Genomic DNA, 15,234 nt, shown 5'->3' with positions numbered 1-15,234 from the left:
TGAGTATATGTCCTTGTCACTTTCCCATGTGTTGTGAGTTGTTTGTGACCTTTTGGACACCTTTGAGGGTGTTTTCTAGGTGTTTTTCTGTGTTTGTGATTGCCTGCCATTGTTTCCTATGCAGTTCGAGTTCGGTTCGTCGAACGTTCGACGAACCGAACTCGAACGGGAGGTCCGTTCGGCGAACCAACCTCGAGCCGAACCGCGACCGGTTCGCTCATCTCTAATGGGCAACCATGGTAAGCCCAACAATCAGGACAAACAACCACCACTGTATGCAGTAATAGGAACGATCTCCCAGGATAACTACCCAATACTACCGTGCCAGGTCTCAGGTCACACTGCCCCACACCCTGGGTTGCCCATACATGCTGTAAATCTTTTCATCCAATCTGCCACTAGGAGCTACCATACATCTCTGCATTTGGTTTGAGCGCCGATTTTTTTGATTATTTGCAAAGTTGTGCTGGGATATGTGCAATATGACTAATGTGCAATATGATATTATATGGGATCGACTATTAAGCACTATAGTAAAGCACTTTATCCTATGGTTGACTTTCAAAAATACTGCTATATACACATATATATTTAGGGTGTTCCCTGGATGCTGAACAAATTTCTAACATATACATTAATATATATTGGTCTATATAATTGCCGTGCGTGATCTTAGGTCGCATTGTCCCTTGTTTTTTGTCACTTTAACGTAATCATGGTTTTATATTGCACTCTCTGCACTGTGTGTATCCAAAAAATATATAAAAAATAATTATAATAAAGTAATATATTGAATCCATTTGGAAAGTATTTTCATTATATGTAACTATGAGTCAGTTGTAAGGTTGTAGTAACCTAAAATCCTTGTTGCCTTCCTCCAGGGGCTGATGTCCACACCAGGGGGTGGGCCAGGCGGTTGGCTCCGCCCACCGAGGAGTTCACAGCCCTGGAGGTGGGAAAAACCAGGCAGTCAAGCTAGGGAGGAGGAAGTAGAAGGAAGTGAAGTGGTAGAGGAGCAAAGGAGAGGAGCTTGAGTGAAGAAGTAAAAAGGAACAGTTAAGAAAGCCTGAAGTTGGTCCGGGTGTGTGCCCCGGACTGAGACAGCAAGGTCAGCAGACGGCGGTGATAGTCTGCAGGGGGACTGCTTGGAGGTTGCTGGAAGGACCGCGGATGGGTGGTGACCTGGCGGTACCGGAGCAGTATACGAAGAATAGTCAGCACCAGGGCAGGGGCCTTTCGGATCCCGGCAAGGCTAGGAGTCGCCATAATTTGCCAAATCCGTCAGTGAAGGGGACCTCTGTCTCCTAACAACTAAGTCCCGATTGAAGGCAACAGTCTGACCGTTAAGGGGAGACACCGCCACCGCCAAGGCACCAGTTTCCCAGGGCCAGCGCCTGCGGGCAAGAGAGGGGCTCCTCCGGCTCATGTCCAGGTCGGGGAGCGGGTAACCGGTGGGAACCCATCGCTACCAAAAAGACTTTACATAGGTGCAGGGAAGAGACCGTCACCGCTAACTGCAGGGAACATCAGCACCGTAACCGTCCGAGGGACCCGTCCAACCAGCCGTTTGTTTACCGAGAACTGTGTCGTGTTTACTGGCTAAGTGAGTACCTCCGTGCCGTGCAGCACAGCGCTGCCCCTGCGCCCCTGCACCTCCACAGGCCCCATACCCGCCTGTCCACCATACCGACCCCATCACTGGGCCCCGGGATCACCAAAACCCCTACCCACGGAGGGGCAAATCAACAACTGGCTGCTCCATACCATCACTCCCGGGCTCCCCAGACAGAGCAGCGGTGGTGTCCACTTAATCACCACAACCGTGGGTGGCGTCACGGACAATAAACTATCCCAAAACCCAATCCCCTTTCACTCACGGGCGAGGAGCGCCGCTCGAGTCCCCGGGATCCGGCCCATCGCTCGAGCCACCGAGCAGCAGCAGCAGCAGGCCAGAGAAGCCGCAGCGGCAGCCGGACCCGAGCCGTGGGAGAGCGCGGCGTCCCCTCCTCCGCCCGTGACAACTTGGCGTCACAAACAGGATCTTACCGCTCTGCCGTTGGGTAGAGGTGCGCCTTGTGACCGCCGGAGGTATCCGGCCGGAAAAATTCAGAAGTCGCCATCTTTGGCGCGAAAAGTTCCCACTCGAGCGTCTTCTCGAGTAGTAGAGGCGCGAAGGCCAAATCCCCGCCCCGACAGAGGAGGGGCCGGAAAGAGGCTGAAGGGGACGGAATGGCGGCGAGCTGCATGTAGCCGCGGCTATAAGAGCAGAGACGCCAGGACTCTGCAGCAATACTGGGTTCCTGGAAGGCACGATTGCCAAGATGTACAACCCAACTCCCAACGAGGAAGCCCACGCGCCCGGCACGGCGACGTGGTTGAGGGACCGGACCGTCCCGCTGAGTAACCGTCTGCAGGCCCACATGCAACTCCTCCTGGAGGAGTGGGAGACCGACATGGCAGACGTGGTGGCTGCTATGCGGAGACGCGAGGTGGAAGAGGATTTGGAGGAGCGGGTAAGAGACCCACGCCCCTGTATTCCTGAGGGATCGGCCATTGAAGCTGAGGGGCCCGGCCTGCCTCCGCTCACCCTGCCTCTCGCCCCGCTACCCGCGTTAGCTGCTGCCGCCCCACCACTAGGCCCGCTATCTGCCCAACTGGTAGCGATACCCTGCCAATCCGCGCCGGCGGACCAACCGGCTGCAGACACTCAGGACGTTCCCGAATCGTTCCCGGGGGAACCGCTGGAACCGCGGCCCTGTAATGAAAATGTGCCAGAAGCCCCGGCAGTGATTGTGCCAGACCCCAAGCCCGGGACCGTGGCCTGGATGAAAGCCCGGGTGATTCAATTCCACCAACATCAGCAGGATCAGATCTTCAGGATGATGGAGCAGTGGACCAACGAGGTGGAGATGCTGATTGCAACTGCCCCGGTGTACGGAAGGGGAACAGATGTAGCAGAACCGACTGGTGACCCACGTCCCTATGTCCTACCAGGACCGGCCGCTGCGGCTGAGGGGCCCGGCCTAGTCTCGACCTATGCATCATCCTTGCCGTTACTTCTGGGGCGCCTCAGTGTAAACTCGCCTGACCTGCTGCCCCGTGCTGCTGCAGAGGGATCTGATGTGCTGGATGCTGGAGGCCAGGAGGCTGCAGCAGCTGGCGGTAACCCGCCTGGCACAGGAACAAGAGATGATGACTCCGGCCCCAGCCCCGGGTCCGCTGCTGAGTTTCAAGAGGCAAGTGAGCGTTCCCGCTATGTAGGAGACCCTATGGTTTTCCATACCCCGCGTACCGGTGGAAATGGGTACCGGGTATCCCTGTCACAGCAGGCATGTCAGTGCATGTTTGATATGCTGGTGGCGGAGGATGGGTCCGCCTCAGCAGAAGAATCTGAGTAAGGCAGCGGAGCACCGTTGCACAGTCCCCGTTGGGACCACCAGTGTGTTTGTTTAAAAGTTGAAAATGATGATAAGTGAAATGGATCCGAAAAGTCATCTGATTCTCCTGTGATTGAACCGGCCGTTGCCGGCACCGTTGTCCCCGTGGGGACCGCTTGAAAAATTGTTTGCATAGAGAACTTTCTATGGACAAGCCCGTGAACTTGCAGGGCAACCACAGACGCTAGTGGCTTGTAAATAAGTTGTGTTACCGTTACCGTTTCCGCATTTACCGCCTCCGGAGAGGCAGGTTGGAGGGAGGGCCCGCAGCAGAGCAGGCTGGGGTCCAGCCACCACAGGGACCGGTGGCTACCCTCTGGAGGGGAAGGACAGATCCCGCTCGGGTAACTGGTTCAGGACTGGGGTCAAGGGGTGCAGCCTGGGTTTTAAGGGCAGCATCAGGGCCAGGTTACTTGGGTGGGAGAGAGCGGAGACCGTAACCGTTAACCGTTTAAAAAAAAACGTAACGTTTAAGACATGAACCTCCCGATGTGGGATGATGTTTTTCTACTTGTATATATGTTACCGTTTTTCTTATCTTTGCAGAAAAAAAACAAAAGGAAAATAAAACCGGTGTTGGACGGGCAGCCCGAGGACGGTCTGCGTTTTGCTAAGGGGGAATGTGACGCCCTGGGCAAGCCAGGGGTCACAGGTCACAACATCACATGCACCCCACATTCCCGGCAGGTACATCTAGGCTAACCTAAAATCCTTGTTGCCTTCCTCCAGGGGCTGATGTCCACACCAGGGGGTGGGCCAGGCGGTTGGCTCCGCCCACCGAGGAGTTCACAGCCCTGGAGGCGGGAAAAACCAGGCAGTCAAGCTAGGGAGGAGGAAGTAGAAGGAAGTGAAGTGGTAGAGGAGCAAAGGTGAGGAGCTTGAGTGAAGAAGTAAAAAGGAACAGTTAAGAAAGCCTGAAGTTGGTCCGGGTGTGTGCCCCGGACTGAGACAGCAAGGTCAGCAGACGGCGGTGATAGTCTGCAGGGGGACTGCTTGGAGGTTGCTGGAAGGACCGCGGACGGGTGGTGACCCGGCGGTACCGGAGCAGTATACGAAGAACAGTCAGCACCAGGGCAGGGGCCTTTCGGATCCCGGCAAGGCTAGGAGTCACCATAATTTGCCAAATCCATCAGTGAAGGGGACCTCTGTCTCCTAACAACCAAGTCCCGATTGAAGGCAACAGTCCGACCGTTAAGGGGAGACACCGCCACCGCCAAGGCACCAGTTTCCCAGGGCCAGCGCCTGCGGGCAAGAGAGGGGCTTCTCCGGCTCATGTCCAGGTCGGGGAGCGGGTAACCGGTGGGAACCCATCGCTACCAAAAAGACTTTACATAGGTGCAGGGAAGAGACCGTCACCGCTAACTGCAGGGAACATCAGCACCGTAACCGTCCGAGGGACCCGTCCAACCAGCCGTTTGTTTACCGAGAACTGTGTCATGTTTACTGGCTAAGTGAGTACCTCCGTGCCGTGCGGCACAGCGCTGCCTCTGCGCCCCTGCACCTCCACAGGCCCCATACTCGCCTGTCCACCATACCGACCCCATCACTGGGCCCCGGGATCACCAAAACCCCTACCCACAGAGGGGCAAATCAACAACTGGCTGCTCCGTACCATCACTCCCGGGCTCCCCAGACAGAGCAGCGGGGGTGTCCACTTAATCACCACAACTGTGGGTGGCGTCACGGACAATAAACTATCCCAAAACCCAATCCCCTTTCACTCACGGGCGAGGAGCGCCGCTCGAGTCCCCGGGATCCGGCCCATCGCTCGAGCCACCGAGCAGCAGCAGCAGGCCGCAGCAGCCGCAGCGGCAGCCGGACCCGAGCCGTGGGAGAGCGCGGCGTCCCCTCCTCCGCCCGCGACATTTGCAGTGAGCACCACCTGAACAAAGTAAGGGCCAGCAGATTATAATCTACTGAAGGACTGCTAAAAGAGATTATCCAGGACCATACTATTGTAAGAGTTTCACTTTTAATATACTTCTTTATTGCAATGTGCCCTGTATCATCATTCTGGTCATGTGATCAGTCTGAGGGTGAAATTTTTGGCTTCAATAGCATATAGATCATCTTTCTCATCATCTGTCATGAGGGTACCACGACGTAGCCTGTTCCCTCCTATTTATGGTGTTAAGAGATTGCACGCTGGGCTACATACTCACTTGCTCAGGTTAATACTGCAGTTTGTGCAGATTCTCCTTTATCTAGTCTAGAGCTGCTAGATTTAAGTAAATTCACTGGGCTCCTATGCTCTGGATGAAAGCAGGAGTCAGCTGTGCTGTTTTTCTAATTACCTCTGCTCTAAAGATGGCTCTCCCAGCCCAGATAGTTGACAGTGATAGCTTCTGCTAAGCTTACCTCTAGAGGGAAACTGTGAGCTATAGACCAGAAAGTCACTCTGAGGTCCATTGATGGAGTTCGCTGTTTGAAATCTGTGTTGTATTGCTCCCTTTAATCCCTTATTGGTTTGCCTCACTGGTCCATTCCACATTACTTCTTCCTGTTGTTTGGAATGCTATGATTGCTGTTTATTTTACCGCAGTCTGTCTTATCCACTCTGTGTCTTTAACTTAGAGCGGAACTAGTGTCACGGGCAGAGGGGACGCGCTCGCCACGCTCGGGTCCGGGGCTTCTGCTGCTGCTGCTCAGTGGCTCGAGCGGTGGACCGGACCTGGGGACTCGAGCAGCGCTCCTCACCCGTGAGTGAAAAGGGGGTTGTATGTTTAGGGAGATTGTTCGTGACGCCACCCACGGGACGTGGTGATGATGACACCACCGCTGCTGGTAACGGGGATCCCGGGAGAGATGGTAGGGTGCAGCTAGGATGTTGTCCCCTCCGTGGGTAGGGGGTTGGTGATCCCGGGGCCCGGTGGTGTAACGGGGAGGCTGGACGGCTGGGTGCAGGGTTGCAGGGACAGCGTGGCGCGGTGCCGGACGGCACTGGTGTACTCACTCAGACAATCACTGACAAAGTCTCTGGTAAACCAAAACGGCCGGATGGACGGGTCCCGCAGCCGGCTGCAGTGTTGTTGTTGTGCTCTCCCCGGATGGCTGATGGTGGCTGTCTTTCCCTGCACCTGTGAAGATGTTCTTGACTCCTGCGGTTGCCCACCGGTAGTCCGCTCCCCGGCGTATAGGTGCCGTGGGAGCCTGTTTTGCCTGCAGGCGCTGGCCCTTGGATCTCTAGCCTGTGGCGGTGGCTGTATATCCTCTCTGGGTGGACTGTTGCCTTCAATCGGGACTTGGTTGTTAGGAAACCCCTGGGGTTCCTGTCACATTCGAATTTGACTATTGACAGCGGCTCCAAGCCTGGTCGGGGTCTGATGGCCCTGCCTGTGTGCTTAGCTTCACTCCGCTCCCCGGTCCGGTACCGGTGGGCTGACGCCCGACCCCGGTCCTTACGGCTCTGCGGAGTTCCACCAACTCCTGCAGACGGCCACCACTGTCTGCCAACCTTGCTGTCAGTGCCTGGGCTCCGACCCAGACACCTCAAGTGTTTGCTCCTCTCACTTCCACCTCCAACACTAAACTGTCACTTTTCCCGCCTCCAGGCCTATGAACTCCTCGGTGGGTGGGGCCAACCGCCTGGCTCCGCCCCACCTGGTGTTGACATCAGACCCTGGAGGGAGGCAACAAGGATTTTTGTCTGACTGTTGTAACTGTCTAGGGTGGGGGGTGCTTATGTTGGTATGTATGTGACTACATGGCTAGTCCAGGGCGTAACACTAGCGTTCCTGCTGACCTGCTCACTAGACAGGGCTGTGTGCACAGAAAGACAGGCATAGGTATTTGATCAACGCACGGGGACATCAAAGAGTTCAGAGCTGCTTAGGGTTTCTCCTCCGTATCCTATCCTAAAGCAGTGTATCCCTTTTCCCATCCCACCTTGTGCTTATGTAGTGCCCTTGAGACCATCAGGGTGCTACAAGGTTCTGCATCCCCCCAAGGATGCAGGGCCTACCCCCCTTAGGGACCCAGAACCCCAGTGCGAGTAGTAGTCAAGTCAGTGTGTGAGTTGACAGTGAAGTGTGAAGAGGTGACTGAGCAACGTCCTGACTCGGGTTGACGGGGACCTGGTAACCAGGAGAGGTGGTTGCCGGTGGAGTACGGTGGAGTACTCCCAGAACTATGCACTGACGGGGTACATGACCCTAGGACAGGAAACAGCTTCAAGCCGACCTGTTAACAAATGCACAGCAAAGGGGACCATCAAGGACCTTGCTGACCCTAAAGAATCCGAAGACTCAGTAGCCAAGAGAGAGCCGGGGACTGGACCAGAGACTCCAACCCTACAGGGTTCACGCTACCGTCAGGCGGACAGAAGTGGACAGACCACAGACCGGGGACCCCCAATGTTCTATTCCACAGGGACCCACTTACCAGAGACAGGTGCAGGGGAAGAAGGTACCAAAGACCCAGACTGGCACTGGTACGAAAGGGAACCTGGAGGCGAAACCAGCCGGCCTCGAGCAACCAGTCAACACCCTAAAAGTGAGTAAACCAGTTGCACTGTATACCTGTCTGGACTCCTTCTTTTGACGCCCACTGCACCATACACCTGCTGGGGCAGCACCCTACTTTCAGAAGGACTACCATACTAGCTGCTCACACCATGAGCCCCAGTAGAGACATTCTGCAGCGGCGGCTCCCTATACTTAGCCGCAACACCGCAAGTGGCATCACGAATAACTTCTATTCAAATATCCCCTGTAAATATCCCCATTACAAAATGGGCCCAGGGCACGGAACTGGGTAACGGCCACCATCATGACATCCCCAGGACGTACATAACCCAGAACAGAGTACCCCATATCCCTGGGTGCTACACTGATATTGGTGGAGGTGACAACCTGGAGCTACCCTGGAGTGGTACCTGGGGTCTCTCATCAGGCAAGTCCACCATCACCATCAGAGGATCTGGTGAAGGCTGGGTAAGCACTTAGTCACACTCCTCTCAGCCGTGTTTTGGGAACAGTGAGCCTACTTCCCTCTCTCCACTCCATCATCATACCGTGACATCATCATTCTCATCAAACACGTTGGCTGATGGTCTGCAGCTTCCACGGAACATGTGTGGATCAAACCCATAATTTGTGTACCATGGACGTTGGGTTCTCCAGTCCATCAGTTTTTCAGTGCATACTTCAGTTTCTCATCTGGCTGCCTGCCCTGAAAAATTCAACAAACATATACCTATTTCTCCATTCACAAGTCATTCTACAGGTACACAGGTGCATAGGGAAACTATAGTAAAAGAACATAGCAAAAAATGTATTAAGATGGTGATGGTGATGGATGGGGGTAGGGGTAGCTGAGCAGATTTGACACCAATGAAGGTAGTGTACTCGAAGGCGACAGAATTCCAAGCTTACTGAATACTCAGATAATACAAAGCTGTCTAAAGGCCGCTTCACACGCTACGACATCGCTCAAGCGATCTCGTTGGGGTCACGGAATTTGTGACGCACATCCGGCCTCTTTAGCGATGTCGTTGCGTGTGACACCTATGAGCAATTTTGCATCGTCGCAAAAACGTGCAAAATCGCTAATCGGTGACATGCCCCCCTATTCTCAATTATCGTTGCTGCTGCGTGTACGATGTAGTTCGTCGTTCTTGTGGCAGCACACATCACTAAGTGTGACACCGCAGGAACGAGGAACCTAACCTTACCTGCAGCCGCCCGCAATGCGGAAGGAAGGAGGTGGACAGAATGTTACGTCCCGTTCATCTCCACCCCTCCGCTTCTATTGGGCGGCCGCTTAGTGACGTCGCTGTGACGCCAAACGAACCGCCCCCTTAGAAAGGAGGCGGTTTGCCGGTCACAGCGACGTCGCTAGGCAGGTAAGTAGTGTGACGGGTCCGAGCAATGTTGTGCGCCTCGGGCAGCGATTTGCCCGTGTCGCACAACCGATGAGGGCGGGTACGTATGCTAGCGATATCGGTAAAGCGGCCTTCAGTTGATCTTAAAAGGCCTTGGATGATGATTTCAAAGGAGGTTGATGGTTATTACAGTAGCTTGGTACAGGCCTGAGCAAAGGAAACTTGCTCTATGGAAAGTAATCAAGATTTGATGCCTGAGCCAGGACAGGTGAGCCACCCCACTATCTTATACAACAGGACCACAGTAGTGTTGAAGATTGTGGCATGTAAATGTCACCTATCCTCTTTTGCATCCCTTACTACAATGATTCATATTGCCTCTGGGACAGACATCAACACAAGAACTCTGTGTGGAAAAACACACATGAGCTTCTTGAATTGGGTTTGAGTAGCTGCATAAAAGCTTATCAGCACACAATCACTTGACCTTGGAGTAGCTGAAAGTTTTTATTTTCTAGGTGTTTTTAGTTAACTATCTGGAAGTCTCTAGGTGAATCTGGGTTACGTAGATGTCCAAGAATTCGTCCTACTGGAATATATAGTGGCAGCTGAAAAATTTAATAGAGGAAGTAAAATGATACTGAGTCGTTTTTCAGCATTTTTGTCAAAGATTCCTACTTCCATTGAGGGGTAATATTAAGGCTATAAAATACAGAGACATTATTGGTATTCATTACTTCATACTTTTGAAGCAACCATTGGAGAAGCCTTGCCTGTTCACTCAAGGTTGATAAAGGCATGGTGTGGCATGTTGGTTGTGAAGGAACCTGAGTGACAAAATACTGATCTTAACCCCATCCAACACATTTTGACTAGTAGAACACAGATTGCGAACCAAATCTTATAGAATAATAATGCCTAATACCACAATACATTTTTCACAGACACTCTCCAAAATCTTGAGAAAAGTCTTCCCAGATGACTGGAGGCTTTTGCAGTCAAAAAGGGAGCAAAAGCTCATATTGATATTCAGGGGTTTTGGCCATATCGTCCTATGCCTAGGTGAGTCTTGTATGTTACTATATAAAAACCATTAAAAGGGATTTTTAAAAAATGAAGAAAAAAAACTGTAAAAAAAATAAATTGGCACTTAAATCTCCAAAAATGCACATTTTTTTTAATGAGAAATACCAATAAGTGTTTTTGCAAAACATGATAGAAAACCATTGGCACCATGAGAGGGGCCAGTCTTTTTTATACACTGTGTGCAATTATTAAGCAAGTTTGTATTTTTGATGACTAAAGGCTACTTTACACACTGCGATATCGGTCCCGATATCGCTAGTGTAGGCACCCGCCCCCATCTGTTGCGCGACACGGGCAAATCGCTGCCCGTGCCGCACAACATCGCCCAGACCTGTCACACATACATACCTGTCCGGCGACGTCGCTGTGACGGGCGAACCGCCTCCTTTCTAAGGGGGCGGTCCGTGCGGCGTCACAGCGACGTCACTGAACCGCCGCCCAATAGCAGCGGAGGGGCGGAGCTGAGCGGGACGTAACATCCCGCCCACCTCCTTCCTTCTGCATAGCGGCCGGGAGGCAGGTAAGGGGAGCTTCCTCGTTCCTGCGGCGTCACACGCAGCGATGTGTGCTGCCGCAGGAGCGACGAACTACATCGTTACTGCTGCAGTAACGAGATTTGAGAATGGACCCCCGTGTCGCCGATTAGCGATTTTGCACGTTTTTGCAACGATGCAAAATCGCTTATCGGTGTTACACGCAACGGCATCGCTAATGCGGCCGGATGTGCGTCACAAATTCCGTGACCCCAACGAGTTCGCATTAGCGATGTCGCAGCGTGTAAAGCCCGCTTTATCCATGATATTGAACAACTACATTGCTGTTGATCAATCAAAAAAATTAATAAATCGGAAATTTGAAAATTTACGGAAGTAAAAGTGAGATTTTGCATTTCATAGGAGAATATCTAAAGCCCACTTTACACGTTGCAATTAGTTGTACAATCGCATTTGCGATGTGACACGCCCAGGTTGCATACGGGATCTTATGAGATTGCACGTTGGTCGTTCATTTGCTGTCACACGAGCGTTAGTAGTCTATGTTAAATTGGTCAATTTTGTGTGCGATCCTTTAGATCATGTGTTCTGTGACGTATGCATTGGGCACCTTTTTTTTTTTTTTATTTATTGACTTGCCAAGCGTGTGTAATGTGTAGGGATGCGTTTTTACTATGTCATCTGCCATTCAGCTCTGCTACATGGCCGCTAACAGCAGACACAGACAGCCATGTAGCAGAGCTGAATGGCCGCTGACAGCAGACACAGACAGCCATGTAGCAGAGGTGAATGGCAGATGACAGCAGACACAGACAGAGCCGCACTGTCAGAATGAACTCGGGTGAACTTCACCCGACTTCACGGTCATGCTGCGGCTCTGTCTGTGTCGCGTCCTGATTAGTGGTCACCTGTGAAGGACTCACCGGTGACCGCTAATCTCCTAAGTTACTGAAGTTAGCAGCCCTCTCTCATACTCACCAATCCCCGATCCCCGGCACTGCACGGCGTTCACACTGCTCCGGCGGCTTTTACTGTTTTGAAAAAGCCGGCCGCCCATTAAACAATCTCGTATTCCCTGCTTTCCCCGCCCACCGGCGCCTATGATTGGTTACAGTGAGACATGCCCCCACGCTGAGTGACAGGTGTCACACTGCACCCAATCACAGCAGCCGGTGGGCGTGTCTATACTGTGTAGTGAAATAGATAATTAAATAATTAAAAAAAACGGCGTGCGGTTCCCCCCAATTTTAAAACCAGCCAGATAAAGCCATACGGCTGAAGGCTAGTATTCTCAGGATGGGGAGCTCCACGTTATGGGGAGCCCCCCAGCCTAACAATATCAGCCAACAGCCGCCCAGAATTGCCGCATACATTATATGCGACAGTTCTGGGACTGTACCCGGCTCTTCCCGATTTGCCCTGGTGCATTGGCAAATCGGGGTAATAAGGAGTTATTGGCAGCCCATAGCTGCCAATAAGTCCTAGATTAATCATGTCAGGCGTCTATGAGACACCCTCCATGATTAATCTGTAAATTACAGTAAATAAACACACACACCCGAAAAAATCCTTTATTAGAAATTAAAAACACACACATATACCCTGGTTCACCACTTTAATCAGCCCCAAAAAGCCCTCCATGTCCGGCGTAATCCAGGATGCTCCAGCGTCGCTTCCAGCGCTGCTGCATGGAGGTGACCGGAGCTGCAGCAGACACCGCCGCTCCGGTCACCTCCACGCAGGTAATGAAGACAGCCGCACGATCAGCTGAGCTGTCACTGAGGTTACCCGCTGTCACTGGATGCAGCGGTGGCCGCGGGTAACCTCAGTGACAGCTCAGCTGATCGCGCTACTCACCTCAGTTGCTGCGTGGGGGTGATAGGAGCGGCGGTGAGTAGCGCGATCAGCTGAGCTGTCACTGAGGTTACCCGCGGCCACCGCTGGATCCAGTGACAGCGGGTAACCTCAGTGACAGCAGCTGATCGCGCGGCTGTCTTCATTAGCTGCGTGGAGGTGACCGGAGCGGCTGTGTCTGCTGCAGCTCCGGTCACCTCCATGCAGCAGCGCTGGAAGCGACGCTGAAGCATCCTGGATTACGCCGGACATGGAGGGCTTTTTGGGGCTGATTAAAGTGGTGAACCAGGGTATATGTGTGTGTTTTTTATTTCTAATAAAGGATTGTTCGGGTGTGTGTGTTTATTTACTGTAATTTACAGATTAATCATGGAGGGTGTCTCATAGACGCCTGACATGATTAATCTAGGACTTATTGGCAGCTATGGGCTGCCAATAACTCCTTATTACCCCGATTTGCCAACGCACCAGGGCAAATCGGGAAGAGCCGGGTACAGTCCCAGAACTGTCGCATATAATGTATGCGGCAATTCTGGGCGGTTGTTGGCTGATATTGTTAGGCTGGGGGGCTCCCCATAACGTGGAGCTCCCCATCCTGAGAATACCAGCCTTCAGCCGTATGGCTTTATCTGGCTGGTTTTAAAATTGGGGGGGACCGCACGCCGTTTTTTTTAATTATTTAATTATTTATTTCACTACACAGTATAGACACGCCCACCGGCTGCTGTGATTGGGTGCAGTGTGACACCTGTCACTCAGCGTGGGTTGCGTGTCTCACTGTAACCAATCATAGGCGCCGGTGGGCGGGGAAAGCAGGGAATACGAGATTGTTTAATGGGCGGCCGGCTTTTTCAAAACAGTAAAAGCCGCCGGAGCAGTGTGAATGCCATGCAGCGCCGGGGATCGGTGAGTATATGAGAGATGGGGATAGACTGACATGGACAGAGAGAGAGGGACAGAGATAGTGACCGACTGACAGAGATTACTGAATGACAGACATTGTGAGGCGCTTCAGAACGCAGCTTTTCAGCTGCGCTCTGAAGCGGACCTTTTTTAAGCTGCGGTGCAGAGCGCACACCTGCGCACATAGCATCAGACACCAAAATCGTATGAGGGATGTCACACGTTACAATTCACTAGGTTCGTGCAACAAAACGCTCAATTCTAGGGAATGATACGATGTGTTTGCGATCAACGGTTTTGCGTTCAATCCTGATCGCACGTAGATGTCATACGCAGATACCTCACAAACGATGCCGGATGTGCGTCACTTACAACTTGACCCCAACGACGGATTGTGAGATATATTGAAGTGTGTGTAGCGGGCTTAAGTGTGCAGAATTGTTGGGCCACTATTAGTGTATAGAATTATTACGTAACTAAATGAAAAACCTAAAATTTCCATCTCAATTGTTTATCTTCATCTGCTAAAGTGAGAATAATAACAATACATTTTTGACATATAAAAACAAACAAACAATAAAATCAGTGACAAATATACCTGACCCATCTAATCAATAACAATTAATTTATTTTATTCCATTATATAGTGCTATAAATTCCACAGCACTTTACAGATGTCAATATTACTGTCCACATCGGGGCTCACAATCTATGTTCCTTATCAGTATGTTTTTGGAGTGAGGAAAGAAACCAGAGAACCTGGAGGAAGCCCACTTAAAGAAGGGGGGAACATACAAAATTCTTACAGATGTTGTCCTTGGTGGGATTTGAAGCCAGGATCCCAGCACTGCAAGACTGCAGTGTTAACCACTGAGCTACCATACAGTGTTAACCCCTGAGCCACCATGCATGGAGTCTGTCAGATTCTTATTCTGTTAATGATCAACTTAGCGCCTGGCCAGAGGGGCACTGCACATCTTTGACAAAGAGCATCTGTGTTTGTAGATCATTTTGGCGGGCGTGTGCAACACTTACTTTTCTTACAGCCAGTCACGAACATAGACGTAGAATTCACACACACGACACTGGGCAAACTAAAATTAAACTCTTTATTTTTTCCTCCACCTTTGTGACAGACATAGCCTCCTTTTCTATGGTTCTGCTATGACTACTTCCTGGGGCACAGTGTCTCTCTCTATTCCCGTTTTCCTGGACCTTGTGTCTGCAAGCTGCTGTACCGGGATCCAGAGTGCTCCCCCACAGCCTTTTTATCACCTGTAACTTGATGTTGGATTAAAGGATTTTTCACAGGAAGCCCGATGAGTACCTTTCTTTTTCTACAATGGATCACTGCTGGACCTTTTCCTCTGTTCTCTCAAACTTGTTAGCACTGCCGTCCGCTGCCCTGGCAGTTGTCCCATCACTCAACTTCCCTAAGTCCATCCAGGGTGAGCCATAGGCTTCGGGCCTGCCGAGGACATCTCCGGATTCCCGACTGGCTAGATTACCTCGCCACATCTCCCTTACTCAAACCCTTCTGAAGAGCTGGCACGTCACAAGACCCTTCTCTCTAATTACGCCATTGGCCATCTGTCACTCCTCCCCCCTTCCCTCTCAGCTCTCCCTATAATCAGTAAGT

The sequence above is a fragment of the Anomaloglossus baeobatrachus genome, chromosome 3 (assembly GCF_048569485.1).
Source record: "Anomaloglossus baeobatrachus isolate aAnoBae1 chromosome 3, aAnoBae1.hap1, whole genome shotgun sequence".
NCBI lineage: Eukaryota > Metazoa > Chordata > Amphibia > Anura > Aromobatidae > Anomaloglossus > Anomaloglossus baeobatrachus.
The sequence above is the reverse complement of the archived record's forward strand: the minus strand, read 5'-3'. Positions refer to the sequence as shown.